At 37.8% G+C, this 16,944-nt stretch overlaps 1 protein-coding gene across 5 annotated transcripts in view; it reads left to right on the top strand.

Annotated features, from left to right (window-relative positions):
• The window catches only part of ncalda (neurocalcin delta a), a 72,628-nt gene that overhangs the window by 23,836 nt on the left and 31,848 nt on the right, over positions 1-16,944 (top strand). For 3 of the 5 annotated variants that reach the window (XM_067401332.1, XM_067401342.1, XM_067401322.1), the window contains one exon: positions 3,712-3,789. The exons of 1 other annotated variant lie outside the window; for it this stretch is intronic. The gene's annotated coding sequence lies outside the window, so the exon portion shown is untranslated. Of the gene's footprint in view, positions 1-3,711; positions 3,790-12,807; positions 12,986-16,944 lie in introns of those variants that run through there. One more of the 5 variants, XM_067401350.1, reaches the window with a different exon arrangement.

A 16,944-nucleotide genomic window follows, 5' to 3' on the forward strand; every position in this document is an offset into this window, starting at 1 on the left:
AACCACACTGCTGAGGCTGATTGGCAGAGACTAAAACCATTTGGTTTTTACAGCCTGTCAGGTTAATGTTGTAGGCTACTCCTCACACTCCAACAAAAAAAATCTTGTGTAATGATTTCTGCACTCCTGGATTTGATGGGAACCTTTTATATTAGATGCATATTACTGTCTCAAAACTCCAGAGGCACTTACAGAGAAGAATGACATTTAAATGACATTTGAGGAAATTCTTTCAAAATAATTTGTCACACGTGGGCATAGTTTTGTCAAAATTTTTCAAAAAATTGATATATATTAGGGCTGTCAAAATGAACTCTCTAATAATGCATTAACGCAAATTAATTTTAACGGCACTCATTTTAAAAACGCGCATTTAACACTTTTCTGTTTAGCCCGTAGTTGGAGAAATGGAGATGCAGCCATAGGGGCTGTTCATATGTCACGTCTAAAAACGCGTGGAAAGCGCAGCCGCGCCGCTTTCTCCTGCATTCCAAAGCACTTGCGTTCCTGTGGCGTCAGTTGTTGCTATGCAACCATGAACCACGAACCACGCTCTACATGAAGACGAAGAAGTTTCAGCAAAGGATAAGCCCACTAAGATGACAATTGTTATTGTTCTTTCAAATAAATAAATAAACAAATAAATAAATAGTGTTTCCCACAGAATTTGAGGAAAATTATGTACATTTTAAATTTAAATGCATAAATCTGGTGCATTCTGAGAGCAAAATTAAGTGACTAGATCAATGAAGAAATTTGTTTTGTGCTCTAATTGTATTTTATTTATTTGAGATGGTAGGGCACATTAGTCATGTAAAAAACATATAGTAGGCTAATGATAGTTAATTAGTGGTCAAACATGTAGAGTACACATTTAAACCATTAAAAATATGTAGCAAAAGAGGTTACCTTTGTTGAATTAATTTTTCTAGCATAATTAGTGGGGGCCTGTATCTATACACCTGTATTTGTGGAACTGTATTAGTGCAAAATGATGTGCTTAAAGCAATATGCAGTCACAGCGTGCAGTTGCGCTGCACATTGAAAAGTTCAAGGCACAAAGAGAATCCCTATATGCTATATCTGCATCTAACAGTTTATTGGTCATATGTTTCGTCTCACTTTTAAATTCCAGTTATTGTATGTGTGAAGCCAACTCATAGTCCTTGTGTTGTGCGATCTAACAGACACCCAGTATGATGACATCGTTCAGAAACCGTAAACTCCAAGATATAGTCATTTTATGCAAATCCACAGCCCTTTATCTACATATCAAGTATTATAATGGGAATCAGGGCTTGACATTAACTTTTTGCCCACCAGAAAAACTGTCATATAGATATTGGAATCATGAGATAATATTAAAAATATCTCCATAGTTTGGCAGCCGGTAGACCAGTGGTCTCAAACTGCCGGCCCGCAGGCCATTTATGGCCCGCCTTCCCCCTCTACCCAGCCCGCAACTGATCTCAAAAATAAAACATAATCCGGCCCGCTAAATTATTATTATTATTCACTAGTTGCTGTCTGATATGCAAAGAAAAAGTCGCCATTCTATGGGGGCATTCACATATCACATCACATAAGCGGCCGCGCCACATTCTCCTTCTTTCCAATGCGCATTCACTCCTTTTTTACAGTCTATGGTTCACTCCAGTGGCGTCTGTCGTTGCTATGCAACCATGAGCCGCTCTCTCAACAGTGTCGCTTCTATTATGAGCACGCTTGCCTAAATTACAGTAAAAGCACTCGACTTTAAGTCACAAGCGTCAATTTAAACCACCGAAACGCGTCTGATGCAACCATTAAACGTTACCGATGCTCAAACGGCATCTTGGACAAATGTGTCTCAGCTGTGCAAATGTTAAAAACTAATAATGTATGTAACAATGAGAGATTTTTATTTTGTGGCAAAATAAAGTTTATATATATAGTTCCAGTTTTTTGTTTATTTCTGACCCCTCCACGCCACAAGTGTTGCTGGTTTTGTTCCTAAATTACTAATTTTTTAGTCCATGCACCTTGTTGGATGTGAAAAGTTGCACCAGAAACGGCCCCCCGCCAATTTGAGTTTGAGACCCCTGCGGTAGACTATATTAGGGCTGCTGTAATTGATGCATGGACCATTATACTGTGCACACACTTTGGGTGCGAGTACAAAATCTGCAGGAATAAGTAAAATTAAGCGCAATACTCGCAATCACATGCTGAAATTCAAGCCCTGTAGCACCAACAATATTGATTTGGATCAAATAAAACGAGTGAGTAAAGGGACAGTTTGTGTGTCATCTCCCTGTCAGAGAGATGAGAGAGCGAGAAAGCGCAGCTGGTATTGTGTATCTGTTCTGTGGAAAATGAGTATTAGAAGCGTTTCAGATATCGAAAAAGCGACATTTTTGACATTATTGTACTTAGTTCTTTATTTCAGATGCCTTTTTAAAAGACTACACATGTAAATGACTACACATGTAAAATGTCTACACAAAAATGTATAGACCTATATTATATATAAAATTCAACCAGCCAAAGTGGCTAGTAACAGTGACTGCGTTACGCCACTGCTAAAATCCACCCGCATTTGGCGGGTTGGCGGGTGTGTGATAGCAAACATACATCTCAGAGACGTCTATTTGATGTCCTTTTATGTTTAGGAGACATATTTTTTTTTAGTGTTTGCTCATCTGCAATACGTCTATAGGATGTTTCCTGTCAGATGTCAAATAGACGTTTAGAAAATGTCTTTAAGATGTTTATGATTTAGAATGAATGTAAAATTGATCTTAAAGACATCTATTAGATGTTTGTAAACAGCAGATGCTTTCTAGATGAAGTGATCTTTAACAGACATCTTGCAGACGCACGTGTGCTATCCCTGATGGGAATATAACATATCGGAGAGTTTTACCATGCTGACTGTCGTTACCGAACAGGACGCACTGTTTGAGTGCTGAACAGAGAATGATTGACACATGCAGCAGAGGGAAGATGAGTTTCTGTGAATTTAAATTTAACGATGTACATATTCTTCTGTCCCTCACATGAAGCTATGGAATGGCTTCTGATGACTTTGAATATAGTGCACGAAAACTTAATTGGTGCTAGTCTATTTATTTTGCTCTATGACTCCCACTTTTGCCATATAAAAGAGTGCAATTATCAGAAGGTTATTTAAATATTGCGGCCTAATTTCCATTTAATTTTGAGACTGTGGCAGTCAAGTCACCTTTATTTATATAGCGTTTTTTACAATGCAGATTGTGTCAAAGCAGCTTTACATTGATAACTGGTATATAATTTGACTGCACAGCAGCTCTTAAAGAATAGTGTCAATGCAGGCAGATTAAAGCACTGTTGAATATCAAATGTCAAGTCAAATGTCAAGTGTTCCCAACTATGCAAGCCAAAGGCGACAGCGGCAAGGAACCCAAACTTCAACAGGTGGCAAACAGGTGGCAAATAGACCCTTACATTAGCTCTACTACTAGATACATTTATGGAGATGAGAAATAAAAACCTGCCCTATAAAGCTATGATCACCTGTTTGGTTGAGCTTTCGATTTTTTGTTATGGAAATAATGCAAAGATTACAGATTAAAATGTATATAATATACTGAAATGTCTGAAACAGTTTAAATAATAATTTTTTTGCAATATCGCTACATTGATATCAGCTGCGCGTTCTTGACCTCTCTTCTCTACTCATTTGTCCAGGTTTCACGCACATACCAAGAGCACGCGCACCACTGATCCACACAAGTGGCGTGCACGTAAAGACGCCTCAAACAGCTTGTGAGTACCATTATTTAGTTCTTTTTTTTTTTTTTTTTGTGGCTTATTGTGCTTAAACGGTCAAATACACACAATATATTCAAAATTTCTGTCTTGGCAAGTATTCAGGAAAACACAGTCAGTTTTAGAACATAAATAATTGAGAAAGAAAATGCATGTTGTGTAACGGTATATTGGATCCGTGCCTAAGCTCTTAAAGTTACAGCAGCCTAATATACCTGCTGCTGTCTTTTGTGTTAATCAGAGAACAAAAGAGAAAATCACTCTTTGCTCATACATTTGATTACTTTATTAAATTTCTGTAGTATTTCTTGCATGAATACTACTGTCAGACCCACCTGAATAACTTAAAGCCATGTTTAGTTCATTTGCCTCTATTCTATTGTATTTATTTGTGCTGTCTTTTGCAATTAGTTTATTTGTTCTTATTTTATTACTGAGTGTTTACGTGTCTTTTTTTGTTGTTGTTGTTTTTTGTAAATTTAGTTCAAAGTTTCAAATAAAGCCTCCCTGTTCTGTAAGCTATTATAACAAAGTTACTTAAGTTATCAGAAAATTTATAATAAATATATAATAAATATATCTATATGGCAGTTTTCCCCATGGTTTCAAATATCTGTATTTTTCAGGTATCGTATCGAGGTTAGTAATTCCAGTATCGTGACAACACTAGGGCATAGTTTAAGATGGATTGAAAAGCACTCGAGTTGTTCAAATCCAGAAGTCATCAACAGTGTTTAACATGCCTGTCCATGTGCGTTCATCTGAATTGAATTGTAAAAGGAATCACCCACGCGGCTCTGTTGACAGAATAGACCCACTGCAGAGGGATGAATCACTCATTCTTTCATTGTTTCGTGACCATCTGCACTCTGGGTAAGGTGTGGTGGGGGGTTGGTTAGGCTCCACATGATGAACAGCAACACTGTAACAAATGCATCCATCGCATCTCTGCTTCCCTCCCTGCCTGCCTATATGAAATAGGAGGTTCTGCTGTGTGAGTGGGCAAAGTCGTGACAGTCGTCTCTGCCGTGAGGAAGAGAACTGAAACACTCGTAGGAGTGCAGCTGCCCACACACTTTCATATAAACCTATGTGCGTCCACGACTGTACAACCTGCACACCTCAACAGTCTCCCACATCTCCATAGCAGGTGTCCAAGGAAATGGGCATTCAGTGGTTCATTCTAAAACGCTGTATGCATGTCCATTGTGGGAATCATTGAGTTTCTGTGCATGATGTCAAATATCAATGCCAAAATTATGTAATTTGCTCTTTATAATAATAGAAATGAACCCAGCTCAAATAGTTTGCATGTAACTATTTTATACTTTTTAGACTTTATGTAACAATTTTATGTAACCAAGGGACATCTTGGTTGGTTCTGCACCTCTGTTTCACTCATTTGAATATAGATCGATGGCTAAACTACCAGCAGTGCAAGCAAGACACTCACTACTCTGGGTTTCCTTGAATATTCTTTGTGGTCTCTTTGTGGTCTTATTCTTAGTAAAAGATTATCATAAAGACTTATTTTAGACAATGAATCACACTGTCCTATGCATGTTTAGTTCTATCTTGGGAAATATCATTTAGCCATCTGAATATGAAATAATTGGCTACTTCCAAAGAAGCATGAACATTTCATCTTTAGTGTGAAGTACAATAAATAAACTCATAGTATAATTTTGTATAGTTTTGGCCATCATTTGGATGGTACAACAGGCCAGTACTAATATATAGTGAATAAAAAAAGAAGACAATGTAAGTTATAACCATAATTGAACTAAAAGAAAATAAACCTGTTCTATCTCCTTGCAGCATATATTCCCAGTTTCTGACATTATAGTGCGTCCTGACTGAATCCTGAGGGAGAACGAGCTCTTGAAGCTCCGCCTTCTTAGGCTATCACAGCAGCTCATTTGCAATTAAAGGGCCCTACTGAAACGGCTCGTTTTTGCTCAACCACTAAAAGTGGCAATTTTAACATGCTATAAAAAATTATCTGTGAGGTATTTTGAGCTAAAACTTCACATACACACTCTGGGAACATCAGAGACTTATTTTACATCTTGTAAAAAAGGGCATAATAGGTCCCCTTTAAGATATTTTTGATGAAATCCAAGAGGTTTCTTTATCCCCCATAGAAAGCAATGTAATTACCACATTTAAGGTTCAGAAAAGTAGTAAAGACATTGTTAAAATGGTCCACGTGACTACAGTGGTTCAGGTATGAAGCAAATAGAATACTTGTTGTGCGTAAAAGACTGTCTTAAAAAGTTGGTTCACTTATAAATGAAAATTCTGTCATTAATTACTCACCCTCATTTAGTTTGGTCATCTTCGGAGCACAAATGAAGATAATTTTGATGAAAGATGAGCACTTTCTGTCCCTCTGTAGACAGCCTATGCAATTAAAACGTTGATGCTTTAAAAAGTTCACAAAGAGATCATTAAACTAATCCAAATGAATTGAGTGGTTTAGTCCAAATTGTCTTGAACAGATTTAATTTAGGCTTTTACTCGCATAAAAACATTGATCAGCGAACATAAACAGAAGCTCAACCAAACCTCTTGCAGAAGCGGTGCTGCGTAACCAATTTAGGTTTGTTCATTTTTTACGCTCTATTTCTTAGAGACAAGCTGCAGAAACTAGCTACATTTCAGGCATTTATGTAACATCTAATTTGTGCATTAATGGCTGTTATGTTAAAGTTTACCAATTACAGCAAAGCAGGTAAGTATACTTTACCTGTGCACGCCATTGTCTCGTCTCCCCTCAGATGCGCTGTAATGCCAATCCTGTGCGCAATTCTCAAAACACCCACAAGATGGAGGCGTTTATCGGTAAATCCGATATTACAAAACTGATAACCGATTATGGTAAAGGCTAAAATATCGGGGGAAAATATTGGCGATTCTATATATCGGTCAATCTCTAGTGCTGTTTTTAATTTAATTGTCTTTCCTGAAATCTCTTGTTGACTAGATATGATCAAGTCGCTGGACATGATGCTCCCCAATATGAGAGAAGATGTGGACGTGGATATGTGTCAGTACATATATTGTTCTTGGATAAAGTCATGCTGGTCCTGATGATTTATACGACCTTTAGAGCACAGGTTCTAGTCTTAAGTGTCATTTAAGTGGTCTGTTGACATGTCTATTTCTTTAAGTGAAAGATCAAGACAGATCATTTTAAAGGGCTCTGCAAATAGTGGTTATGTTTTGCTATGGTCTGTTTAGTAACTGAGAGGGACTTATACAATGGCCTGTTTCCATTTGTGTTCATCACAGTAGAGGCCAAAGTTTTAAGGACAAGCTTGCTATTAATAGAAATTGTTATGGGTCACACAAAATTATTACTCTGCACTCTAATCCTGGTCATACTGTGACCATGTAGTCTGGAGAAACCGAAGAGATTCAATAACTGTTTGCAAACTTCAAACTTACACAATAGCCTTAATACTCATTTTTCCACTGCAGTGATGTATTTTCAAGGTTAGTTCAGTGAGTGTAAAGAGCATTTGTGTGGAAATTCCATTCAGTGCATGTCATACAAGGAAATACTCAGGTAACTGTTCCAGTGGAAAACTAGATTATGGATGGTAAATCTATGACTGAATGAGAATGGTGTGGTGTGAAGACCAGTAGAATCAAACAGTTTATGGGTGTCACCTGAGGAACCTTCTGCTCTCTTCTCATTTTTGAGTGGTACATGTCAAAGTTTCTGGTTGGAGCATGACTTTTGGGGGGTGTGGAAATAGATGACTGATGTTTTAAAGCCTCCAGCTGAACCTAGTGGATCTACAGCCACACTGTAGTTCAGCTACAACCTATGCACTTTTGTTCCCTTCCTCACTCCCTATAAGATATAGTTTGAGGAGGAGAGGAAACACTCGAAAGATGGTAGTGCTTAATATTGTGGCTTAGAGAGTGCAAGTCCCTCCTTTCAGTTAAAAGACCCAATTGTGTTTTTAATAGAAGCATTGCCTGTTTGTTTACTTCTAGAATGTGAGGGCAAGTTGGGTGAACCAGTCTGAAAAATACTTAGTGCATGTGAGATTTTTGCTAAAGAATCAAACTGTATGCCATTGTTGTCAGTTTTTATTGCTGAAACTATTATTGAAAAATTCTTGACACACAATTTTTTCATTTAAGTAGAATTGTATGCCTATTGCCTGTAGTTTAGTTACCAGAGTGATTGTTTCAGGATTTCAGTGTTCACTGCATCTAACCCACAGGTCTCTAACTCAGTTCCCGAAAGGGCCACAGCCCTGTAAAGTTTAGCTTCAACCCTAATTAAACACCTGATTCAGCTAATCAAGTCCTTAAGGCTAATTTGAAAACTACAGGTATGTGTGTTCGGAGCAGGGTTAGAACTAAATTCTGCAGGGCTGGGGCACTCCAGGAACTGGTATGACACCCCTGATCTAACCCAATTGTAAGTGTGCAAAGGTTTTAATATTAAATACTCAATTGCTCATTGCAGTCTGGAAACCGTGCATCTCCAAAAACGCTACTTTTCAGAAAATGGAAAGAACCCTTTTTTTTTTTTATATATATATATAATTGTTGATATTGTTGCTTTATATATTGTCAGAAATTTGCATGTGTCATTAAATTATTAACATTTTACCAAAATCAAACCAAAAAGGTTCTTGACCAGCGAATTTCGGACATACGTATTTTGTCTGCCAACGAAGAGTAAGACAGTAAAAAAGACTTCTTGCACTGGAAAGAGATACTGTAAGGTATGCACTGAAATTCATTTAGCAAATATAATGTTTATTTAATTTATGGTCCAGTATTCTCGTTCATTTTAATCGTTTCATTATAGTTTACTTTTCCTTTAGTTGTCTGTGATGTCATGTATGAGTTTAAATACATGTTATTTCCATCCTTAATTTTTACTTTGTTCAGTGTCCGGAGGGTTAGACCAAGATAAAAAAAAAATATATATATATATATAGTATCCAAGTATATTTGTTTTGTATGTTGGTTTTTACCACCTAGTTCAAGACTGCATTCATTAGGAAATGGTTTAATTGTGAATTTTGTTTCCAAAACTACAAGTATATCATATTTTTTTCTTTTCTTTTTATTTGTTTGGTAAAACTACACTGGAATAAACTGAGGCAAGAGACATCTATAGCTGACAAAAATGAACCCATTAGCCACAAACAGCTCTTTAAGTGTTGTTTTTGGAACCTAGTTTAGGTTGCATTAACAACCAATTTTAGCCTCAATATTTGAAGTTGGACATTGTCAGAAAGAACTCCTTGCATAGGCCTACACGTTCTATGAAAAGCTCTCTCGCAGAAGCACCACTGAACATCCAAACAATCAGACTTGCTAACTAATAGTTTCATCTGTACATAACAATATAATCAAATTTCTTCATGCTGCAATCTTTGCATCTCTAAGCCATTGGCATTTCTTGTAAAATACCAATGTTAAATGTCTTGCAAGCTGCTGGTCATTGTGGCAGGCAGATGAATTGCCCAGAATTACCCACCACTGCCCTAAAAGCACCCATATTTGGCTAGTGTGTAGTAATTTCATGGTCACTTTTTGTAATTGTTTAAATTGATTAATAACAGGCTCAATTTGTGACAGCATACCCCATATATTGTGACAGCATAGGGCATGTTGTCACAAAAGTTCATAGTATTCAGTGAACTGTATCTTTTTGTATACTTTTTTTTTTTTTTTTGGTCCCTAGGCATTGATTGTACAGACGTAAAACTTATGTAAGTCCATGCAGAACTGATTAATATAAGAGCTTTTTATTTTCTGAGTATGCCTGGTGCTAATCCAGAATTATAGTCAATTTGATTATTATTTTACCAAAATAATTTCACCATTGACAGACTGGTGTCAGACTTGGAGCCTGGTGTGTTCCTGTCTTTCTTTCAATAGAGTGCATGTGGTGTCTATTATATCCAGAACAATTTATTTTTCTGAGTTTGAAATGTCTGTTAGACCACTCCACCAGAAACAAGTTTTTTATTTTTTTATTTTGCTTGCTTCAAGCATTTTATTCCATGTTCTCGTTTATTTGGCAACTTACTTTTCCTTTATGGTCTTGACCAAACATCCATGTTTTTCAAGCATCCTCTCCCCCTAACTCTACCCATCAACTCTTTGGGGGATGTTCCCCCTGTCTCTGTGCCAAATCCCCCCCCCATGGTGCTCTTATTTCCTGACCTTGCCCTTTTTCTGTTGTCATCCTTTCTTGCCTCATTTTAGAGGGTTGGTTACCTCTATTCAACTATCCACCAGATGGTATTCAAATTAGACCCCTTACATGAAAGCAGATTTTTCCACGCTCTTGGGCTGGAGAGTGGGTGGGTTCACCCTGAAATAGTGACCCAGAGACCCCTGTGCTTCTCTTTCCGTTGTCTGTAAAGGAATGCAGAGACCAGGACTCACTCCCTTGGTTGTTGAGCCAATGCAGCCCGCAGAATCTTTTATGTTTCTGAAAGACACAAATACAAAAATGTGCTGCATATTTTTCGAAGTTATGTTGAAAGGGTAACCACACATATGCTGACAACCTAATGTTAGAGTTTAATTGTGTTTCATGGTGATTAGAATGAAAAACATTATTTTTACACTGTTCATGTTTAAAAAGCAATATTTTGGTTTCTAAATCCTGTAAATCTTCCCCTAAATCAAGTTTGGGAGAAGTTCTTAGCTCCAGCACAATTTAACAATGTTAAAATACTTTCTCCTATCCCCATTTAATGTGCAGAGAGAACTTTCGTCATTCTAAACATTCGCTTTTAACCCAGGTTAAAGCAACATTTCACACTTGTAATTTAGCGGGGTTAGCACTGCTTTTTACCAGAAGTTATGAAACCCTGCTCTGGTGCAGGTTAGCACTTTTGCGGTGTTTACCATGCATTGGCTTGTACAGTGTGAAACGCTGCAGAGTTAGAATGTTACAGCTACTTGCTTGGCAACACAACCAATCTCATACTTATATTTGCCTGCTTTGGACAGTCATGGAAACACTGCTATTAACAGTAAATTCAGCTTTTAAAAGGAGGAATGTCAAATGCTGACTTAAAATACAACAATTTGAGTGAAGAGTTTTTTTCTTACCTTTTATATTCCGAAATGTCCATTCAGGATTTAGCCTTAATTTGATTAAATCCTTAATTAAATCTGTGTCATTCTCCAATGCTGTTTACGTTTAGCGCTTCCAGGTTCTATGTCAGAACGCTGACTCGTTATTGGCCGGCTCCTTTAACATACGTGTCATGCTGCTCACACGAACAGCGTCAGCCAATACGGAGCTGGCGTTCTGACGTAGAACCTGGAAGTGCTAAACGTAAGCGCCATTGGAGAATGACACAGAAGAGAACACATTGTTGAATAGTCGTTTTTTTTTGTTTTTGTTTTTTTACTAATTTGGACTAATTTAACAATGTCTTTAGTAGCTTTCTGGACCTTGAAAGTGGTGGTTAAATTGCTTTCTATAGAGGAGTCAAATAACCATCGGATTGCATAAAAAATATCTTAATTTATGTTCCGAAGATGAACGAAGGTCTTATGAGTTTGGAATGACATGGGGGTGAGTAATTAATGACAGAATTTTCATTTTTGGGTGAACTAATGCTGGATGCACCCTAAAAGATTTTTAAAATGTGAGAGACCACAAACATGAGGACAAAAAAAACCTAGATTTAACAGTTTTGCTCCTATAGTGTGTGTGGTGTGCCGTGATGTGACAAAGACAGCACACCACACACAAACAGATTTTCAACCAGAGTCCGACTGATTGCACCTAATTGGCCCATTTCATCATCAGTGTGCAATGCGCGTCTACTCCGCAGCGGAGCCGAGCAGACCGGTCTAAAATAGTCTGAATATAAACACTTATTATAGGTATACCGTAGTGATTCAGGATGAGACAACAACATGTTTTGGAAAATGTATTCATGATGTACTCCTTCATTATCTACATTTTGTTCATTTTAAACACAAAAAAAGTTACGGACTGCAGCAGCTGCTGATATAACTCTCTCGTTCTGTTGCGCACGCGTGAATTTTATGCACTCGCACAATTGCTACCGCATCAAATTTTAACTCGCACATTCTGAAAAAATTGTCACATATGCAGTCGCAGTGTGGAACCCTGCCTTGGATTGTCAGAAGGGGAGAAATTGACCCAAAATCAGCCCGAATATCTTGTGGTGTGTACCCAACATAACCCTTTAAATATTGTCTGTCATTCAGAATTGCTTTAAGCTGCCTGTTATGACAAGCCTGGCCTGCACTAGATTGCTCAATTTTATCAACTAGCTGTTGCAGCTCTATTTGTAATTCTTTACAACTATTGATTTTGAGCTGGACTTTAACCATTAAAGGTTCACTTTCAGTTTAAGGAATTTGATGACATACTAACTGTCATTGCATCACACACAAGCGAAATGTTCTTCATTCTCATGCATTGTGATAACACACTAGGATTGTAATCTTGACATCATGAAGTTGAAGTCTGTTTATGTTCTGCCTTCCTCTGTGGTTCTGATGACCAAAGAATGTTTATAATCTGGATCCAAAGTCTCATGGGAACCATTGACTCAGCACCAGCCAATGTTCCTGCCATGACTGAGAGAAGCACGTCTGAAACGGCACTGCTTTTCATACCTCAACGCTTCTCTATGCAGCGCATTAAACTGCAACAATCTGAAGATTTTGGTGTATTCTTGTTCCGCAAATTGTTGCACACTTCATACAGTTTGTCTTTCATCGTTAGACGCAGCTTCCTGTCTACACTGAAGCTTTTCTTCTACACCACTCGCTCATTATGACTGCGGGATTAGACTGTGGTTTTGTGAGGGTCTCTTTCACTGCAGCTCTGACAGATGACCTATTGAAATCACTATAGAACTGTCTGCCTGTTGCCAGGGCAACACTAGCTCGCTTCTGCTTTTTATGTGCTCACGTGACCGGCTGTTGACGTCACCGGGGGAGGGACGCTGCCAGAGTTTGGTCCACTCTTGACTGCATAGGGCTTCGAAGAATCTTGAGGACTTGTTGAATTGACACGGTTAGTCTTAGTCTTGGTTGTCTCTTTTCACTGTCTGTTACCGCTATCATCATCGTCGTCAGGTATAAATATCCGGGTTATGGGCTGTTGAAGGCAGTGGATTGCAGGGGATAAATAGAAATAGTAAAAGAGGTAAGTCATACTCATTTTTCTTTTGTAGCATTGGTTTTATGTAAGGATGTGATATCACAGAAGTAGTGAGATGTTTTGCAAGATGTCAGTGTGATTATTCGTGCACAGATGTTGCATGCTGGCTCACTCCTTCAAACGCTAACAGCGCTTTGGGGATCTATGAATAGGAGAAAGGATGTAGTTAAGAGTACGCTTTCTGTCATTCACTCGATAAACTCCCCTACACACACGGATCATCTCCTCCAATGTTTCCCTGTCCTATCTATCTCTTCATGTTGAATGAATTGGAGAGAGATGGTCCACATGCCGCTCCAAATTTCGTCATATTGTCATAGCAAAAACTGCTACATTACAGAGCCTCAAGGGAAAGGAGGAGAGATGAGGAAGCTGGCATAATGTTTCCAAATTCTTACTCTTCCCCAACTTTTCATTTTCACCTTCCCCCACACTTTCGCTGCTCGCTTAACTTGTGCATGTGGGTGAGCGTGTGTGTAAAGAATGCTCTCTCTGAGGAGACGCACTTGCACTGAATACCAGAATAGCCCCATCCCCCCTGTCGCATTGAACGTGGGTGGAGGGTGATCTATGGCAGGAAGAAAACATTTATTGCTAATTGCTCGAGTTTTTTTGTAGGTTCAACGGTTGGTTTTATTCAAAAATGGTTATCACTTTAAACCCAAGAAAAGAGCTTTCTATCAGACAGTACATTTTGCTTTTTCATTCAAGTAAAAGATTCCTTGGTAAGGGGAACAATTCTCACTTTTAACTAGGTGCTTATTATCTTGCATATTGGTTGGCTGTTAGTACTTTTAAAGCACAGCCTTATTCTGCATGACTATGTACTAAATCCTTCCCAATACCTAAATTTAAGCGCTACAACAACATTGCCAACCAATAACCAGTAAATTAAGACTTTGAGGCAGAAGTCATAGTTAATGGTAAATATGTGTACAACCTACCTGAGGTGCAGTCTCGAAGCGACTCAGTGCTCTACTTGACTCCTGCTGCGAGACATATTGGTTATTAGATGTTATCAGGTCCCTGATGTGGCAGTATTTCCTATACACACACTCGTGCGCACACGGCCTACTGGTAGTTCAGAAACACATGGCACCAAAGACAAACACACTTCTGCGTTGGAGGCCTGCTGGCAGTAGGGATGAGAGACACTGCTGGCAGCTTGTTCATCACGGCCCACGTGTGTGGGAGGAGATTTTCCTCGCTGCAACCACTGCTATTGTGTGTTATCAGCCCTGTCTGTTATTACAGCGTTTGTCTGTGTGTGTATGTGCTGTGTGTAGGTGGTGTGTGTGTGTTGTGTGTATCTATTAAATGGCTTAAATACACAGAGTGCCAAATGAACATGATTTTTTTTCCATTATCAAGCCTCTAAGTGCTGTTTTAATAGCATTCTCCCTGTCAGTATCAGTCTGATGAGCACTTAATGCCATAATGTATGCATCTCAAACCTACGCTACTAGTGTTTACTGAAGCACTCTTTCATTTTCAAGATCAAAACTAAGTAAAATAAATCTTCCCATTTCAGGAAACTGAAATAACTTAAATTTTTCTGTTGCAAGTGCTCAAAAAACCTAGTGTTAAGGCCTGTTCACACCAAGACGAATGTTTGACACGAAAATAATTATCGCATACAATCTGGATTCTTCCTTTCTATTCACCACCTCCTTTCACACAATAAAGCTGGTAAATTCCCATAATATGATTTTGCAATAAATACACAAATGTGCTGTTCACACAAGAAGCGGCATTCTGTCTTTTCCCACCTCCACCTTCATTCACCTGGATGAGAAGCGCTTCAGTTTCACTATCTGTCCAACATTTTGGTTTTACTTCGATACATATTACGATACAGAACTCATGATATGATATTATTGCAATACTCCAAGACATATGGTAAAAGGTTAACAAAACATGAACTGTTAATTAAGGTGCTAAATTTGGAATTATTATATAAGGGGTAGAAATGAATAGGCTTGGGCTTGGTGCTGGTAACCCAATGCACAGGATAATGGTGACACCAGAATAAAAATATTCATGATTCTGAAGCTGAAAATACAGCATTATTTTAGATGAATATGTTTGCATTCTGTCATTTACTAGATACATTTAAAATAATGTAAGCCACTTTTTACTGGTAACATAAGGCATTTGTCATTATCAGGACCCACAAATATCCCCCATTTCATTATTTTACATTATATTCAACATTATATATAGTGTAGTACTGACAACTAAAACCCAGTAATTTTCATTTTGGGTGAACTATACACAATACATATTGTCACTATCCACAATATATATTGCATTTTTGTATTGCAATATACTGTCATGATGTATCGTTACGCCCCTACTATTCACACATGATCTCTCAACTGAAATGTACAAGTAATTTGCCAGTAAAGACTTCGTGTGAAAGGGGCAAATGTCACTTTTTCTGTTTGTGAGCACCACCAAGTTGAACTTTTATGTAAAAACAATGGCTCCAGGCATAAAATATGCAAATCTTATTGGTTGGTCAGCACAATGGAAGACCTCTCAGTAAATAAATAAATCTGTAACAGCATACAAATGTTTGTGTCAGTCTGAACAGATGAATTAACAGCCGTTTGTTTAAATTAAATTATCACACTAAATTTTTCCACTGAACACTTCTCTTGATGTGAACAGGCCTTTACTTTGTGTTTAGCAGGTGCTTTTCATCCAAAGTGACTTTTAGAGATCTGCTCTAGGCTGCATTAACCTGAACCTGGCCCTAAAATGACACATCACATTTTAAAACTTTTTAAATCACTTACTTTTTTTATTAACTTGACTGACTGTTGATTTTTACAACTCCTTTTCTAATGGTCTATAGAGCGTACTATTCCTGTGTTCACATTTTAATGTGATTTTAAACCATTTCGGTGCAAAAAGACATGAAAGGGAACTCACACACTGTTTTGCGTGCCTCGCACAGTGTTCCCGGCCTGTGTCCGTTCTTGAACCGTTCTGTGCATTTATACTGTAGAAAAGGTAGTTCCGGGCCAGAATTTACTTTGCTTTCGTGTATGTGTAACAGTATTTTGGATCTGTGTGTTCAGTCTTAAAGGGTTAGTTCACCCAAAAATGTAATTTCTGTCATTAATTACTCACCCTCATGTCATTCCAAAACCGTAAGTTCATCTTCGGAACACAAATTAAGATATTTTTGATGAAATCTGAGAGCTCTCTGACTCCTCCATAGACAGCAATTTAACCACCACTTTCAAGGCCCAGAAAGCTAATAAAGACTTTGTTAAAACAGTCCACAGGACTGCAGTGGATCAACCTTAATTTTATGAAGTGACGAGAATTATTTTTGTGTGCAGAACAAACAAAAAAGTAACTTTTATTCAACAATATCTTGTCTTCTGTGTGATTCTCCTATGTGGCGTACGTTCAGCGGTTCCAGGTTCTACGTAAGAACACTGTCTCATTATTGGCTAATGCTGTTCATTTGATGTTATTCAGCTGCTACAGAATGTTTTTCAAAAAGACAGAATAAATATGCTTGATTTCTAAATGTTTGACACTTTTATAATAAATATTAGATATATAAATATAAATACTTAATAGAATCAAAACTAGGAATTCAAATGCTACCCAACCCTAGTTTTAATGATGTGTCACTTCTGCAAATCTTATGCCTTGAGTAATATTGTTATTATGCAACTCTCACTATGCAGAAGATGCAACCTATTTAAACTTAGGGGGAAGTTCTTATAAGTTCAAACTGTTCACAGGCTCAGTAAGGAACTGGTTACAAGCTTGTTGTTCATTCTTAAAATGTAAAATTGAGAGAAATGGCCACAGGCAGCACTGGCACTGGATAAAAATATGACTGTATAAGAATCATCTTTGTCCAAAATATTACCAGTACAGAGAATGTGCCCACACAAGAGAGCAGAAAAAGAGATTTC

The sequence above is a fragment of the Chanodichthys erythropterus genome, chromosome 2, assembly GCF_024489055.1.
Source record: "Chanodichthys erythropterus isolate Z2021 chromosome 2, ASM2448905v1, whole genome shotgun sequence".
Classification (NCBI taxonomy): domain Eukaryota; kingdom Metazoa; phylum Chordata; class Actinopteri; order Cypriniformes; family Xenocyprididae; genus Chanodichthys; species Chanodichthys erythropterus.